This window comes from Tasmannia lanceolata, unplaced genomic scaffold, assembly GCF_043159265.1.
Source record: "Tasmannia lanceolata isolate RefF3 unplaced genomic scaffold, GAP_Taslan_0.1 ptg000025l, whole genome shotgun sequence".
Taxonomy (NCBI): Eukaryota; Viridiplantae; Streptophyta; class Magnoliopsida; order Canellales; family Winteraceae; genus Tasmannia; species Tasmannia lanceolata.
The window spans coordinates 3,450,285-3,467,990 of record NW_027518702.1 but is presented as its reverse complement, the minus strand read 5'-3'; the positions used below and the strand labels follow the sequence as shown (position 1 = coordinate 3,467,990).

Here is a 17,706-nt window from a genome sequence, read left to right as displayed (position 1 = left end):
CTCAGTTCAAAGCTTTTAGTTCTTTACTATGTTGTTAATGGCGTGCGGAACATTTATTTTCTTGTTGCAAATTAAGGTTAGTAGAGAGATTATATATTACCTTGGTTGGAAGAATCTCATATATTTCTAGCTTAATAAAAATTACCCTTTTAGCTAATCTCTTTATCATCTCATGATCCTACGTACACAGGCGATCTTTACCTGTGTTGATTGGTTGTCTGACCAGGTAGAATTGTCGTAACCCAAGAATTTCAGGGTCGATCTTAACTATAATTTTTGGCAAGATTTTGTTTTGGGAAGTGATATATCTGCCCCCCCAACAAACCCCCCCCCCCCCTTTTTATACTCTGGACAGCCAGCAACCATTTTCTAATTCAATCCATTAGTTCGTAGAGCTATTTACTCGATCGCAGACATTTTTGGAATACCTCTAACAGAGGACTTCATTTGTTCCTTTCGATGAATGCAACCACTTTAAGTAATGAATATTATTCGGATTTTGAGACAAAAAAACTCCCCCATGATCAATCAATTATTCCGAAATGTTTGATTGGCTACCCACAGCCCAGGAATAATTGAAGGGATATTTTTGAAGAATATTGATGATGAAATCCGAAAAGAGTGTATCTACGACTGCAGAGAGGCTGATGTACTTCACGTGAGAAGGATTCAACGGACCTGATTGCCATGTACACTGGAGCTGGTTGTCCCATGTAAAGAAAAAGGGGTGTATTTATCATTTCCCTTTTGTTTTTTGGTTCAACTTTGATCTTGGCCGTCCATCTGCGGGACATTGATCAGATAGGCTAAAAAACATATCCACACGCGCGTATTAACTCTAACACTCCTAACAGTACATTTGAAAGTGCTCAAAGGAGTGTGGACACACGTGTCATGTCGTGTAAGATCTCATGCTAAAATGTTCTTACGTGATGTGTATTTTGGGCTCTCTTATACCGGAAATCCAAATCCGTGTCTCTATTGTCAGTTTGAGTGCGTTTGGTTAAAGAGTTTTAGAGAATTTCTATTATTCTTGAATTTCTTGGATAAATTACAAAGACAATTGATGGTGCTTATAAAGAGCACTTACATGATAAACATAGAAATAAATCAAGACAACCATGGAAAGAGATAACACTAGAATATTCTAATCTAACCTAATCAAATCTACTTTCCTAATCTCTCTTGCTTGCCTCTTCTAATCCACTTGGTTAATTTATCTAGTTGCTTCATTTAGCCAACTTACCCAATCTACCTCCAAGATGATCCAACGGTGAGATCTTAAACCAATCCAACCGTTGGATCCCACATATCCTAACATGCCCCCTCAAACGTATATGGATTGAAAATCGATATACGTTTGAAAATAATGAAAAAATGCCCAATACAATAGAATTCCCCAAATTACAAATATAATCAAAATCAACCGATTTGATGCACACTTCCAGAAATCGATGAAGAAATACTTTGATGAAGACTGATGTTGATGCCAAGGATCATAGACGATAGTTGCCGAAGAAGATGTCACTTCACTTGTTGTCATGAAGAGGGCTTTAAAGCCAATAAATCATAGCCTCGATAGGGCTAGATAATACTCAAGCCTTGATGGGTGAGTAAATATGGGTCACTATGAACCAAATGCCGGAATGGGCAAGAATTGGGTCACTATGGACCAATGCCATAATTGGCAAGAAATGGGTCGCAATGGACCGATGCTGGAATGGGCGAGAAAGGGCCACGATGGGCAAGAAATAATGGGTCAGCAAGTACCGATCATCTTGGAATTTGACTCTCAGGCACGAACCTCAAATAATCGAGGCCCCTCAACTGAGTACATAAATCAATTTCAGGCATGCACCTCAAAGAGGTACCTCAACTGAAATAGGACAAGGAAAAGGGATGGAAAAGAAAAAAAGAAGAAGCGACAACAAGCGAACGGCAACAACACAAAACTTTGAAAAAGTCGAGAAAATGAGTGTGCACATATCAAATTTGGGGATTTCATTTTACTAAAGATAGAAGAGGATATGCATTTGAGAGGAGACAAAGGAAGTGGGTGGATTGAGTAAATTGAGGAGATGACACGACCTAAGCAATGCTCACTCTTGGGTTTCTGTGTAGCACTAAGCAACAAAAATATATTGTTTTGAAAAGGGTGGGGTAAGAACCATCACTGATATCTCCTCAAGAACAGAACCCCCTCTGTTTTTTATTTATTTTTTATTACGAGATATTACCCTTGTGATGTTTTGTAGAAGCAACAGTGGCGGGGACATGTCAGAGAAGTAGATCCGGGGCTTGGGATCCGATCATACCATGAATGCAGGCCTCTGAAATGATTTGGAGGTGGTAGCAACAAGGATGAAATCAGCGACTTCTTGCCAGTGAGAAGCGCATAGATTGTCGCATTCGGGAGTGCACCTTACATTGCCAAGAACGGTACCTGGGGTTAGTTTATTTAGAAACTCAAAACAGCAACAAAACTATGGCCGGGAGATGTGGTAAGAAGAGAGAAATGGGACACACGATCCAGGCAGAGATAGAGGCAGAATAGAGAAAGGCCGAGCAAGATATCAACGCAAGGACGAGGACGGAAACAATGGCAAATGCAAAAACTGAAGTTAATTTGAGAAAAAAAGAGAGAGAAAAGCAGCAAGCATAGAAATAAATCAAGGGTGGCCAGGCGGACGGCTAGATCGGCCGTCCGCCGGAGAGAGAAGCTACTTGTGTTGTGGTCACTCCAAGATCGGAGGCTTTGATACCATAAAGAGTTTTAGAGAATTTCTATTATTCTTGAATTTCTTGGATAAATTACAAAGACAATTGATGGTGCTTATAAAGAGCACTTACATGATAAACATAGAAATAAATCAAGACAACCATGGAAAGAGATAACACTAGAATATTCTAATCTAACCTAATCAAATCTACTTTCCTAATCTCTCTTGCTTGCCTCTTCTAATCCACTTGGTTAATTTATCTAGTTGCTTCATTTAGCCAACTTACCCAATCTACCTCCAAGATGATCCAACGGTGAGATCTTAAACCAATCCAACCGTTGGATCCCACATATCCTAACATTGGTTTCCATTTTGATGGGGGAGGGGGGGGCGGGGGGGGTTAATATGACTTCTCTCTTTTTTTTTAAAATCTCTGTATCATTTAATGGAAAACATCTGATATCCCTCTAAATTAACAACTATTATGTATTGTCTGTCTAAAACGTGGAAAGAAAAAAAATTTCTATCAGAAATGTTTTTCTTGAATGAAGTGCTGGTGTATCTCTCCAATACGTTTTTCTTTCTTATGTTTTTGTTGTTTGGGAAGAAATGAATGTCGAGCTGATGCAACCGTATATCTTAAACAATTCAGGCATGATGTGATCCTAGTAGAAGAAATCGAAGATAAAGGGGAAAAGAGAAGAAGGGGAAGACAAGAAGAGTAGAGTAAGAGAATAAGAAGAGTAAGAAGAAGAGAAGAGGAAGAATAGAGGAGAAAGAGGGCAAAAGAATAAGAAGAGTAAGAAGAAGAGAAGAATAGAGGAGAAAGAGGGCAAAAAGGAGAAACGGTTTATAAACCCAACCGGAAAGGGTGAGAAATAGGTGGAGAGAAAAGAAGAAAGAGAACGGAGAAGGGAGAAGAGAGATAGGGGAGAAATCTGTATTCTCAGTTCATTAATTCATCAAAACTAAAATCTCCAATATATGTGGCCTATATAGGCAACTGAAATAAATTTCCACGGAAAATAAATAAATGCCCTAACTCTATAGGAAAATAAAAGCCCTAAAACTAAATACCATGAAAAAAAATAGAAACTAAATAACATGGAAATAAATCCCTAAAAGTCTTAAGGTGCAAATATTTCACTTTTTGGGCCTACAAGAAAGGACACTGTCGAGATCAATGGTGACAATCAATTGTAAGGTCTCAGCCGGGGGCATCTTTATGCAATCAAGACCGTTGATTTTGTTTGACATCATGAGGCTACCCACATAGTTTTGAAATTCGTGGTGATTTGGGACGAATTTTCAGAGTGGAGTTGCTCCACAAAAAAATGAGAAGTGAACACACCCTACGTCCCTACTTATTGCATAGTGGGTCCCACCAATGATTGATCTAAACCGTCCACTTGATAGGCCTAAAATCTCTAATAATCATTAAATTCTAACATCTTAATAATGTGTGTTGGATGACCAAAACGAGACGTCTCTTATGTGTGTTTTTTCGTTGAATGATTGCCTTGACTTTTTTTTAGCCAGAGATCCAAAGTAAAAGTAAGGCTCTCAGATGAATAGCTCAGATCAATAAAAAATGGGAAACACTAGACTCTGGCATTCCTTCAATTTTCTAACATTTTTTTCTTCTAAAATTTCTCCAATAGGGTACCCCTTCTTTACCTTCCCAAATTGAACGCTCGCCACCATTAATAGTTTTCCTCAGATTCGAATCAATATTGGAGAGAGAAGAGATTTATGTTCCTTTTTTAGCACAAGTGATTGAAAAACATTCATGCATACACTAAAAACAAAGTAACCATTAAGAATCTCTGGTTTTCTAATAAAATGATAAATATACCCCAACTATAGAACAAGTGTAAAATGGAGAGCATGTGTTCGAGGAGGATGAATCGCTCTCGAAAAAGAAACTATTGATTCTTTCCCAATTGATTGGCTCGTAGGTATGATGATTTACTTCACGGGTGAGGCCTCTAATTTCATATTTCGGGTTAACAAGATGTAAACGCGTGTTTCTCTTTATAAGAAGAGTGCGTTACCAAGTGTGACGGATCTCAATCTTCTGTTTTTCCTTATATTTTTTTGCTGCAAAATTTTAACTTAATCAATCACGTCGGAATCACGAACTCCGACTTGTGAGAAAGACTGACGACTCTAGCTGTGATTGAACGATGGGCTCGTTACAAAGTAGCAACATTAATGTGGTTGTTTAGCACAATTTTATAACAATTATGCTTTTTCATAGGGAAATGATATTTACGCCCCTTTTATCATCAGGGACACCCATTTGCCAGTGTACTTTGCAATCAAAGCTTTTGGATTTTTCTGACATAAAGTACATGAGCCCCCTTTTTGCCATTGATACACTGACGCTGGGTGTCCTTGGTGATGAAAAGGGGCGTAAATATCACTTCCCTTTTCATATTGTTTTCTTTCTAAAAAGCTTTCCTAATAACAAAAAAAGGAAATGATTCTCTAGCACTCCACTCTTTTGACACGCAGTGACAGCTTCTTGTCATTTAGTTTTTAATCGGCGCTGTCAGAGTGTTTTGGGAAATGTAAATAACTTTTTGACAACCCTTTAAACACTAAAAGACGAGAAGCTTTCGCTACATATCAAAAGAGTGGAGTGCTAAAATCATTTCCCTAAAAAAATTAGGAAGGTAATACGAAGACGCGTCTTTATTTAGAATGTTTCAACAAACTAACATTGCGATATGTCCCACGCGAGGAGAGGGGGGGCGGTGTTTTTATTTTGGCTCCATTTCTCTTGACGTAAAATGGTCATGAAACAAATTCTACACCCATTTTCAGTGTAAAATTTGTTTCGTGCCCATTTTACGTAGTAATAAATAGAGCCTTGTAAATAAAACAAGGGTATTTTTGTCATTAAAAATGGTACTTTATGTGGTCTTGTATAGGTGGCACCATTTGAAAAAAAAAATGAGAGAATCCTCTAAAAATGGGTAGGTCTTCATAGCTGTCTAGAAAATGCATTAGCTCTCTATGGCTTTAATGAATTAGCTCTGTATAGCTTATTTATACTCTCACTCTGAAATCTGTCCATTGTTCATTTCCTCCATGGAATCCCTTCTTCAAGAGCGTAAGGACTTGGTATACATGGCTAAGATAGCTGAGGATGTGGAGAGGTATGAAGACATAGTAGATTTCATGACAAAAGTCGCGAAAGATGCCATCGGAGGATTGACCATCAGAGAGAGGAATCTACTCACCATCGGATACAAGAGCTTGATCGGAGAGCGGAGGGCTTCTTGGCGGATCCTCATGTCCATCAAGCACAAGGAGGAGGATGCGGGGAATGATCAAAAGGTGGCATTGATAAAAAACTTTCTTGAGAAGATCGAAACCGAGGTCACTAATATTTGTTCTGATGTTGTGATCCTCGTCGAAAAGCATCTCATCCCTTCATCGGGCGGTGGAGAACCATTGGTATGTTATTATAAGATGAAAGGGGACTTTTTTCGTTATCTTGCCGAGATTAACACTGGCTATGAGAGGAAATCGGCTGAGGCTAAGTCCTTAAAAGCTTATGAAACCGGTTACGAAGAGGCGAGGGAGGTTCTACCGTCGGAAAACCTGTTTCGCTTGGGCTTAGTATTGAATTTCTCAGTTTTTTACTATGAAATTATGAACATGCATGAAAAAGCTTGCAATTTGACTAAGCAAGCTTTAGATGAAGCTATTCCCAAGCTTGAAAATGGTAAAATGAATGAAGAATGTTACAAGGATGCCGCTATGATCATTCAACTTTTGAAGGACAATCTCAGTGTGTGGGAGGATGGTGACACTCTAGAAGGGGATGAAGGCAGTGTCTAATGCAAAGGTGACTCACTTCAAAGCTTTTAGTTCATTACTATGTCGTTAATGGCATGTGGAACATTTATTTTCTTCTTGCAAATTTAGGTCAGTAGAGAGATTATATACTTTCTTGGTTGGAAGAATCTCATATATTTCTAGCTTAATAAAAATTACCATTTTTAGCTAATCTCTTTATTATCTCATGATCCTACGTACATGGGCGATCTTTACGTGTGTTGATCGGTTGTCCGAGCAGGTAGAATTGTCGTAAACCGGGAATTTCGGGATTGATCTTAACTTTAATTTTCGGCACGATTTTTTTTGTTCAACTTTGATCTTGGCCGTCCACTAGCAAAACATTGATCAGATAGGCTAACATCCCTAGTAGTTTTGAAGTATGGGTATATTTGTATTAGGGCAGTGATAAATTGACCCCATATGTCTTGCTTGAAGGTCTCTTTCAGTTAAATGTCGCGCCTGCAAAAAGAATTCACTTAATTTTCTGCTGCTATATTAGTGACTGAGATGATCAGGATCATACAATTAGCTCGTCCCACTATAGATTACTTACAACCTAAAATTTGCATTGATCCGATAATCCTGACCGCATTCCATTAATGACTTTCAGATGGGTTCATAATGTAACCAAATGTATGGTTTGGATCGTCAGATCTGTGATTGATTGCGCAATCGCTTATAATCCATCAGATGTAAGGTTAGAAACCACATATGTACTCTTTTAAGACCACTACTTCGGGGCGTGATTATACGAGTAAGAACTAAGAACTAAGAACTAAGAAAGGCCTTTCTTTTCCATCTAAAGATACCTAATTTGTAATGTGTATAGTATATGGGGAAATGATATCAGCACAACAATGCTTCAATAATTCCCCAAACGCAGCTTGTCTTTTCCTTTTTATTTGGTTTGTACTTTTTTCTTTTTTGATCGGTAATTTTTGGTTTGTACTTTGTAAGAGCTTTTTCGGAATTGTAATAACAATTGACAGCAAGATGTGTCAGTGCAGTTGTCAAATCACGGTTGTGCTGTTATCATTTTCCTAAAGTAGTCGTCCAAATTCATGAAATAGCTAAAACTAAAAGGTTTTAGTTTTTTGAAAATTATTTCCCAAATGTCTCTAAATACTATATACCAAATTATTGGTTAACAAAAATTCTAACTTGGTAAAATGAAATGGATGAATAATTAAAAAATGAGATTATTCAGGAATACACTTTGAATGCTGAGATTACGCATTGGATTTCTGGTAGTCCCTTGGATCTTTGGCATTCTAATTCAAGAAAATTCCACTTTCATGAGAGAGAGAGAGAGGTTTATACCTTGTCGTGTCGTTGCTTGCTTGCTTCAATCCAATGAAGAACCGCTTCACTTTCAAGGGCTTAAAATGGCCGGAGCCAGAAATTTGCTCCAAGGGGGCGGAAGCTGATTGTTATAGAGTTAAAAAAATCCAAAGTTGACACAAGATTTCAATTTTGCTTTCAATTTAAAAACTCATTCACATTAAGAATTGTTTTGAAAAATTGTAAGCCCATAGTTTACTATTGCAACAATGGCTCATAGCCCTCAAACTAGTAAAAAATAGCGGCCCAGTGCACGAGGCTCCCTCCATTTCGGGGTCTCTGGAGGGCTAGATGTACACAGCCTTACCCCTGCTTTGCAAAGAGTCTGTTTCCATGAGTTGAACCCGTGACCACCAAGTCACAATGGAGCAACCTTACCGTTGCGCCAAGGCTCGCCCTCTCCACTCAAACTAGTGGTTAAAAAAAATTTAAGACCAAGTTTGGTTAGAATATGTGAGATCCAACAGTTGAATTTGGTTGAGATTCGCCGTTGGATGATCTTGGTGGTAGATTAAGCATGTTGGTTAAATGAGGTAATGTGGCTATATGAGGCAATTAGATTAAATTAGTAAGTAGGTTAGAAGGGGCAAGCTAAATAAATTGGGATATTATATTTGATTTTGAATTGGTGGTAAATTGAGGTAGGTAGGCTTGCTAGGAAAGCATATTTAATTGAGATTATATCTTTCGATATTTATCCTATGAGTGTTCTACTTAAACACTCATTAGATCATTGTAAATTATACAAGAATTAGTAAAATTCAAAATTTTAACATGGTATTAGAGCCCCTGATCTTTTTGGCCTGAACACAACCCACCAAACACTTCCGTTCTCCGGCGTACGGCTGATCTAGCCGTCTGCCCGTCCTCCGCACCTCCTCCTTCTGACAACCACCATCTCTTTACCTCACTTTGATTTGTCTTCTCCAGTGTCTAAACAGTGAATTCTAGCTCTTGTCTCGGAGACCAAGCACCTCCACACTCTGTTTGTCCCAATCATATGATCTGTCTTGATATCATGACCGGGAACTCCAACTACCATAGTTGTTTCTCAGCCATCTACACCGCTTCGCATCTCAGGCCATATGACCATTGTCAACCCCATCTAACCAAATGGCTCAATAGGCATTGGTATCCATCGCAACACCCCAGGAAAATACACACAATAAAAGGTTATGTGTTTGTCGGTTTCAAGAGAGAAGAAAAGAAAGGGTGAAGTTATTTTTCCACTGCACTGCATGGTTTAAAATTCCGGTTTCGGCAACCGTTTCGGACCCCACAAAAAACCAAAATTTCGTAATTTGGTTCAAAATTTCGGACCGAAATTTGGTAAATGACAAAAAAAGAAATTTGGTAAATTTCAGTTTCGGTCCCCACCGAAATCCGAAATTTAAAACCATGCTGCACTGTCGCTCTAAAAGTGGAAAGTGACAGCAATGGCACTTCACCAAATGGATTTCATCGTCCACTTTTCCTAGGATCCCCTCCTTTTCTTCTTTACACCCCTTTCCTTTGTCTTTTTTATCATATTCCCCGAACTTTGATAATCACAACACCATTCATTACAAAATTTGTGAGATTTTTCCCATTGGATTAAAAGCCCATAGATACGTTCAATCACGCTACATTTGTCCTCAATGTAATATCTCATTCCAAACTTTGATATTGGTCATTCTAATTTTTATAAAGTATCTTCCCTTGTGATTTTTAACCCCATTGGTCTCTTGGAAGCCCATCTTCTCTTGGAAGCCCATCTTCTCTTGGAAGCCCATCTTATCTTGCGCCCTTAAATTTGATATCTGCACCATCATCCTTTTGCACTCTCTAAATAACTTCTTTGTTGCACCAATGATTGGGAGCATCGTCTTAGGCTGCAATTTATCGCTTCTATTTCATATTTTTTTAACTTTTCTCTATCTTTCAATTTCCACCTTTTTTGTCTCATAATTCATGCCTTTGTTAAGGTAAGTGCCTGAAATGATTCCCCAACCTAGTTGAGATGCCTCGTTCCATAAGGTGCATGCCTGGGAGAATTGTTTCAATTCCATGGGGATCGGTAACGAAAGCCGACCCATGATGGCTTGCCCATCGAGGCTCTTTCTTGTCCATTCCGGCATTGTTCCATTGTGTCCTATTTCTTGCCCATTCCGACGTTGGTCCATAGTGGCTCATTTCTTTAAGGTTCAATATTCAAAATAGACGACTTGCCCATCCAGGTTTAAGTCCAATCCAATTTATTCAAGCTCTTTGCGGCACATCTTACAAGCGGCACCTTCCTTGGCACCTTCACATTCGACAACATCAGGGGATATTCATCATCAAATTTTGGCAGTGTGCTTTAAATCAAAGGATTCTATTTTCTTACGGGAACTTCAAGTGGAAAATTTTAATTTCTTATTGGGGAATTTTATTGTAACCTAACGTATGTCGATTTTTCAATCCACATACGTTTGAGGGGGCATGTTAGAATATGTGAGATCTTACCGTTGGATTAGGTTGAGATATAACTGTCAGATCAATGTGGTGGTGGATTAGGCAAGTAGATTAGAAGAGGTAACCTTAGAGATTAGGAAAGTAGATTTGATTTGATTTCATTCTATAGACTAGGAAAGTGAATTTGGTTAGGATTGTTTTTTTTAAATATATAATTGTCAAGATTTCATTTTATGTTTATCCCATAAGTGCTCTATACAAGCATAATTTGGGATTGATTGTAATTATCTGTAAAATTGGTGCGAGAGTTTATTTTTCCATTCACAGTGAGAATATAAATACAGGTATTTGTCCCTAATATCATGGGATACAAACGTGTACAAGATAAAGATTGTTAGGTCTAAAATTGGTAACAGGTTATGGTAGGGCCGGAAGGGCTGATCTGGCAAGCCACAGCTGAAGGGCTAATGGAGTCCTGCGCTGCACAAGGGCACAGACAAGGATACAAAGGGTCAGAAGACCAACCCGGAGTGGTGCTCCGGACGGGCGCTTCGACACTCAAGTCAGTATGAGCAGGAGTGCAGAGCAATGTCAGAGCAAAAAGCTTAGGGTTTTGATCTCAGATCCCTCACCTTAGCACAAATAAGGGCTATTTATAGTGATCCTGAGCCACCTGTCCAGGACAGGTGATAGCCCCTGTATGGACCAGGTTTCATACCTAGGAGGGGCAGGTGGAAGCCCCCGATTGGTCTAGGTGTCATACCTAGCAGGGACAGGTGTTGGCTTTGCAGTGGTCCCTGTAAGGGCCACGTGTCAACAGCCGATTGGTTGCAGATTTTGGACCCCATCAGTTGCCCCCTGGTTCTCCGAGTCGTGACAGTGGCTAGGGGAAGCAAAAAGAGGGTTAAAACAGCATCCGGCCGGCCTTAAGGCCTCTGGGCAGCTGGGGCCGGCCTCAGACTGGGCCAGAAGAAACCGCGGCCGGACAGGGGCCTTCGGGCGGCCTGGTCCGGCCTTGAAGCTTGGCCTGAAGGAGCACGGCCGGACAGGAGCCTCTGGGCTATCCAGTCCGGCCAAAATTTGGACCAGAAGTCTGGCCGGCCAACCTCCTGGGCGTCATGGCCGGGCCGGGCAGATCCTTTGTCGCCTAGCGATTGCGTCATATCCTGTCCGGCTTAGGCTGTGAACGGCCAGGCCGGGCAGGTCTTTTGGCGTCTAGCGATTGCGCCATATCCTGTCCGGCTTAGGCTGTGGACGGCCAGGCCGGGCAGGTCTTTTGGCGTCTAGCGATTGCGCCATATCCTGTCCGGCTAAGGCGCTGGACGGCCAGGCCGGGCAGGTCTTTTGGCGTCTAGCGATTGCGCCATATCCTGTCCGGCTAAGGCGCTGGACGGCCAGGCCGGGCAGGTCTTTTTGGCGTCTAGCGATTGCGCCATATCCTGTCCGGCTTAGGCTGTGGACGGCCAGGCCGGGCAGGTCTTTTGGCGTCTAGCGATTGCGCCGTATCCTGTCCGGCTAAGGTGCTGGACGGCCAGGCCGGGCAGGTCTTTTGGCGTCTAGCGATTGCGCCATATCCTGTCCGGCTAAGGGCTTGGACGGCCAGGCCGGGCAGGTCTTTTGGCGTCTAATCACTTTGGAACTTGTGCCTCGCATTTAATGCGGACGACTCATTTAATGCGGACAGCGCATTTAATGCGGTAGGTGACGTGGCGCACTCCGGCTGGTGGGAAAAGGGCAGGATTTTTCCCGCTCTTCCCAGCCTATATATACCGGAGTTTTACTCCTCATTTTTCACTTTTCACATTTTACTCTCCTCCTCTTCTGCTCGGCTATTCAAATTTCTGCCCGCTTCGGATCAGTGAGCCCGGAGATCTTCGGTCAACACTTCAGTTCGGTAATTTCTTTTAGCTTTTCTTTTCTCCCCTTTTAATGTCTAGCACTAGTTCGGAGTCGGACTCTGGCTCAGAGGAGCCCGGTTCGACCAGTAGTACGGGGTCCGGGGCGTCGGAGAGGACGAGGCCGGCCTCTCCTACGGAGGCCGGTGTTGAGGACGAAGAGATAATAATTGTAGACGATGAGAGCGGGGAGGAAGTGATTGTGGACTTAGACATAATCCCGGTCCGTGGGGACGGACCGCACCGGGTAGAAACCAGCGGCGATGAAGAAGACGTTGAGGCGGTAGTTCCTCGCTCGCCGCGCGCGCCCGTCGAGGTGATAGCGGAGGCACGGATGGAGGCCAATCCGCAGTACAACATCGGGGCCCTGCGCGAGGTGAACCGTCTGGGGCCGGGCAAACTTCAGGCCGTCAGGGACAAATACTGTATCCCTGATCGGTACACTTTGAGGGCGGCCGTTGAAGGGGACCGGGCCAGCAACGATAGTGCAGATCTCTGCCTATACGAAGAAGCCTTCCGGGCCGGGCTCAGGCTTCCCTTGCATCCGTTTTTTGTCGATGTGCTGAGGTACTACGGGCTGGCGGTTACACAGGTCGTGCCGAACTCTTGGAGGACGCTGGTCGGCTTCCTTTATCTTTTGGGAGTTCGTCTCCGTAGGAAACCCACCATGCCCGTCTTCAGGATGTGTGCGCACCTGAAGAGGCACAAGGACGGCGGCTGGATCTACATCAGCCAACGGCCCGAAGTGAAAATGATCACTGGCATACCTACTTCCATTCACACATGGAAGAACAGGTATTTCTACGCTAGGGACACCGAGCCGGGCTCCCACTGGCCGTTCTCGTTGGAATGGAGAACGCCGGACACCCAGAACCTTAGTCAGAAGCCAGCCCTTGAGGGTTACGACCACATGACCTTCGCTCTGATCAAAGAAGAGCTGAAGCGTGGTCAAATAAACTGTTCGGAGTTCTCCGGGGAGGCCGAACTGGTAACGCACGGGATCAGTCGTGCGACGCCGGCACGTACGTAGACTCTTTAGGCCAGCTTTTCTTTTTTGAACTGTTCCTTTTTTTATATAGTTCTAACTGTGTTCTGTTCTCACGTTCAGAAATGGTGAAGCAGATGTCCATGCTGGACAAGATCAAGCAGACCTCCCAAGTGTCCCCAACGCAGGAGCAGCCCCAAACCAAGGGCAAGAAAAGAAAGGTGCCGGAGTCAACTCCGGCAATGGCCGCACTAGCCGAGCCTCTTAAAAGCAGCCGGGCGACGCATAAGCTTTCCGACAAGTCGAGCCTGGCAAATCTTGCCGGACAGAGCTCCGGGTCTGCAGGGGTGACAGAGCCCCAACACGGCAGGCCGGTTCTGGGCATCCCTGCCGCCACGGCGGCGAGAGGCGACAATGTCTTCCGCCCGAACTGGACGATGTAGAAAACGGACACCGGCCTGGGGGATAGCCGGGTGGCCGCGAAAGTGGTGTACCAGGGCGTACTCCCGCGCGACCGGCGGGACGTCGAGAATGAGGCGCCGGAGACCTGTGAAGCGGCAATCACCTCCGCCCTCTATCAACTCCAGGTGTACTCAAGGGACATGGCCAAGAAGCATTATCTCTTCTCTGAGACGCTCACACAGATAGAGTCCGAGAAGAGCCAGCTCTAGAAGGAGAAGGACAGGCTTACCGAAGCCGTCCAGATCAAAGAGGCCGAATTCAACAGCTTGAAGGACGAGCTGCAGAGGGTCAAAAACTAGGCCGTGCAGGATCTCCTAAATGCGAAGGAGAGAGGCGATCAGGGGGAGAAGGCGGCTATCAAGGCGGCCGTGAAAGCAGCAGTGACGGAGGCCGTGAAGGAAACTGAGAAGAGGAAGGACACACAGTTCTTCCACCTGGGCCTCCAGGCCTATAAGGCGGGGTTCCTTTTCTGCTCCGATCAGGTGAAGAAGACTTACCCCGACATTTCCCTGGACGGACTGGCCGTCCCGTATGCACCTCCGGAGGAGGAGGAGGACGAGGAGGAAGAAGACGAACCGGACTCCTCCCAACCCATCGAGGTGGAACAGGAAGTCATTCTGGCTTCCGAGGTCACCGCCCCAACCACTGAGGCCGGCCAGGTTGCAGTCCCTACTTCAGAGGCAGTCACCGAGGAGGTGATCGACGAGGAGGCCTGAGTGGCAGCCCTCTTGCTCCTATCTTTCTTTTTGGTTGTGTACTTTTTGTAATGGCCCATGAGGCTCATTCTTTGTAAGCCAGCTCGGCGAAAATGGCACTTTTGTAATATGAATACAAATTCAATTTTGTCCAACTGTCTGTACGGTTGCCTTGCTTTTTGTACTTATGACTTCTGTGCTGCTTCCTTGTCTTTCTGCCAAGCCGGAGTGGTTGTCCGGATGTCATTGGCCGAACTGGTCTGTAAGCCAATTAGGACGAGCCGGGGTGAACCACTCCTGCCCTCTAAGTCTGCAAACACTTAGTCTTTGAGGTGGTTTTCCACTAGGGCGGGTCCATGGTTGGAACTGATCTCCACACCAAATTGGACGCGCCGGAGTGCACCAGTGCCGCTCTCTAAGTCTGCAAACACTTAGGCTGAGAGCTAAGTCTGCAAACACTTAGAGTCTTTGATTGGAGGAGCTGGCATATATTAGTGACTCAAAAGTGAGGGACACTGTTTAGTGACAACTCCATTTTATTTCTCTTTGAAATTTAATTACAGAGATTCTTTACAGGCCTTCAAAGGCAAGAGAAAAGACTATTGATAATACATTCGGAGATTTCTGGAATTCCAGGCGTGCGGCAGCAGCTGCTCGTCAAGTGTCTCTAGCCGGTAGCTTCCTGGATGGATGACCTCTTTGACTCGGTACGGCCCTTCCCAAGTCGGAGAGAGTTTGCCCACCCTTCTTGGCTGGGAGACGGCCGCTTTCCTCAAAACTAGGTCGCCTGTGCGGAACTCCCTTGGTCGGATCTTCGCATCATGGTATCTAGACACCTTCTGCTTATATGCTGCGGCTCTGATCTGTGACTCCTCACGGACTTCCTCAAGCAAGTCGAGGTTGACACGGAGCCCGTCCCCATTGAGCTGTTCATTGAAGTCAACAATTCTTAGGGAGGGAATGCCGATGTCAACCGGAATCACAGCCTCTGTTCCGAAGGAGAGATTGAAAGGCGACTCACCCGTTGCAGTGCGTGGGGTAGTCCGATACGCCCAGAGCACATGGTACAGCTCGTCCGCCCAGCGTCCGGCCTTATCATCCAGTCTTTTCTTTATCCCCTGCAACAGAGTCCTGTTCGTCACTTCGGTCTGTCCATTTGTCTGAGGATGTGCCACGGAAGTGAACCTTTGCTCAATCTTCAGATCTGAACAAAACTTTCTGAAGTTCCTTGAGTCGAACTGTTTGCCATTGTCTGTTATGAGAACCCGGGGTATCCCGAATCTGCACACCACTGATTTCCAGAAAAAGTTCTGGACGCTCTGCTCGGTGATCTTGGCCAGAGGTTTAGCTTCTACCCACTTAGTAAAGTAGTCGATGGCGACAACGACGAACTCGCGGCCTCCAGAGGCCGGTGGAAAAGGACCTAAAATGTCCATTCCCCAGACAGCAAAAGGGAGAGGGCTGATGATCGGGACCATTGGCACGGCAGGCTGGTGAACGGCTGGGGAGAATTTCTGACACTTCTCACACCTCTTCACAAGGCTCAGAGCATCTTGTCTTAGTGTAGGCCAGTACAGGCCTCTTAGAAAGACTTTGATGGCGAGGGCCTTGGCCCCAAGATGCTCTCCACAAATCCCTTCATGGGTCTCTCGCAGGGCATACAGGGCATCAGTTGGCCGGAGACACTTCAGGTACGGGAGAGTGTAAGATCTCTTGTACAGAGCTTCGCCGTCAAGTGAAAACCTTGCTGCCCGCTGTACGACTTTACAGGCCTCTTTTTTCTCTCCGGGGAGCTCTCCGCTGCGCAGATATCTGATGATCTCATCCATCCAGCACGGCTCATCGTCGATCTGCATTACTACGACGGGCTGGCCATCAATACTGGAGGTTTTTAGGAACTCCATACGAATTTCTCTGAGAGCGGTATAGCCCGATGCCGCTAGCTTTGAGAGCACATCAGCCTTTGCATTTTCAGTCCGGGGGACTCTGATGACCTCAAAACTTCCGAACTTACTGGCCAGGCTACGCACCCTTTGCAGATACTTGATCATTCGCTCTTCACGGGCCTCATATACTCCTTGGATCTGGCATACAACTAACTGTGAATCGCAGTACGCCTTTGGTCTCTGAGCGCGGGCCTGAATGGCGAGGTTCATTCCGGCGATGAGCGCTTCGTACTCTGCCTCATTGTTTGACGCACGGAAACCAAACCTTAGGGCATAATTCAGGACAAAGTCGAACCGCTTCGGCTTCGATCTGCTGCTCGGGTATAACCGGTTCTGCTTCTAAAGGAGGCGCTGCTTCCGACCCGGGGTCTGAATCTGGCATTGTACATTCAGCTATGAAGTCTGCAAGAACCTGAGCTTTGATCGCTGGCCTCGGCAGATATTTGATGTCAAACTCGCTGAGCTCCACGGCCCACTTCACAAGTCGGCCTGAAGTATCTGGTCGGTGGAGGATCTGCCTGAGGGGCTGTCCCGTCAAGACTTTGATCGTATGCACCTGGAAATACGGCCTTAACTTTCTGGCCGCCATAACGAGGGCGTATACGAGCTTCTCGACTCGCTGATATCTGGTCTCTGCATCATGGAGGACCTTACTGACATAGTAGATCGTCTTTTGCTGGTGGTACTCCTCTCTGATCAGTACTGCTGCAACTGCCAAAGGTCCCGCTGAGAGATACAGAATCAGCTCTTCTCCTGGCTCTGGCTTGGACAGCAACGGCGAAGAGGACAAGTACTGCTTCAGCTCTTCAAATGCCGCTTGACACTCTGAAGTCCAGGGCGCAGTTTTTATACCTTTGACTGCGTTGAAGAACGGAATGCATCTTTCCGCGGACTTAGAGATGAACCGCCCCAGGGCAGCCACTAACCCGGTCAGTCGCTGTACTTCTCTGATAATTCTGGGCGGAGTCAGCTCCATCACCGCCTTGATTTTCTCAGGATTTGCCTCTATCCCTCTCTGGCTCACCATGAAGCCCAGAAACTTGCCTGTTCCGACGCCGAACGTACACTTGGTCGGATTGAGCTTCATGTTGTGCTCCCTCAAGACTTGAAACGCTTCTTTGAGGTCTGCAACATGATTGCAGGCAGCTCTACTCTTGACCAACATATCGTCCACATATACTTCCATATTGCGGCCGATCTGCTCTTTGAACAGCCTGTTGACGAGCCGCTGGTAGGTGGCCCCTGCGTTCTTCAGTCCAAAAGGCATAACCCGATAGCAATAAGTCCCATGATCGGTTACAATGGATGTCTTCGGAATGTCGGACTCATGCATTCTGATCTGATTATATCCTGAAAAGGCGTCCATGAAACTTAGCA

The 17,706-nt window shown here is 44.6% G+C and overlaps 1 pseudogene; it reads left to right on the top strand.

Annotated features, from left to right (window-relative positions):
- The first annotated feature begins 5,855 nt into the window (after positions 1-5,855).
- Positions 5,856-6,572, top strand: LOC143858266 (14-3-3-like protein B pseudogene; annotated as a pseudogene).
- Positions 6,573-17,706: the final 11,134 nt, after the last annotated feature.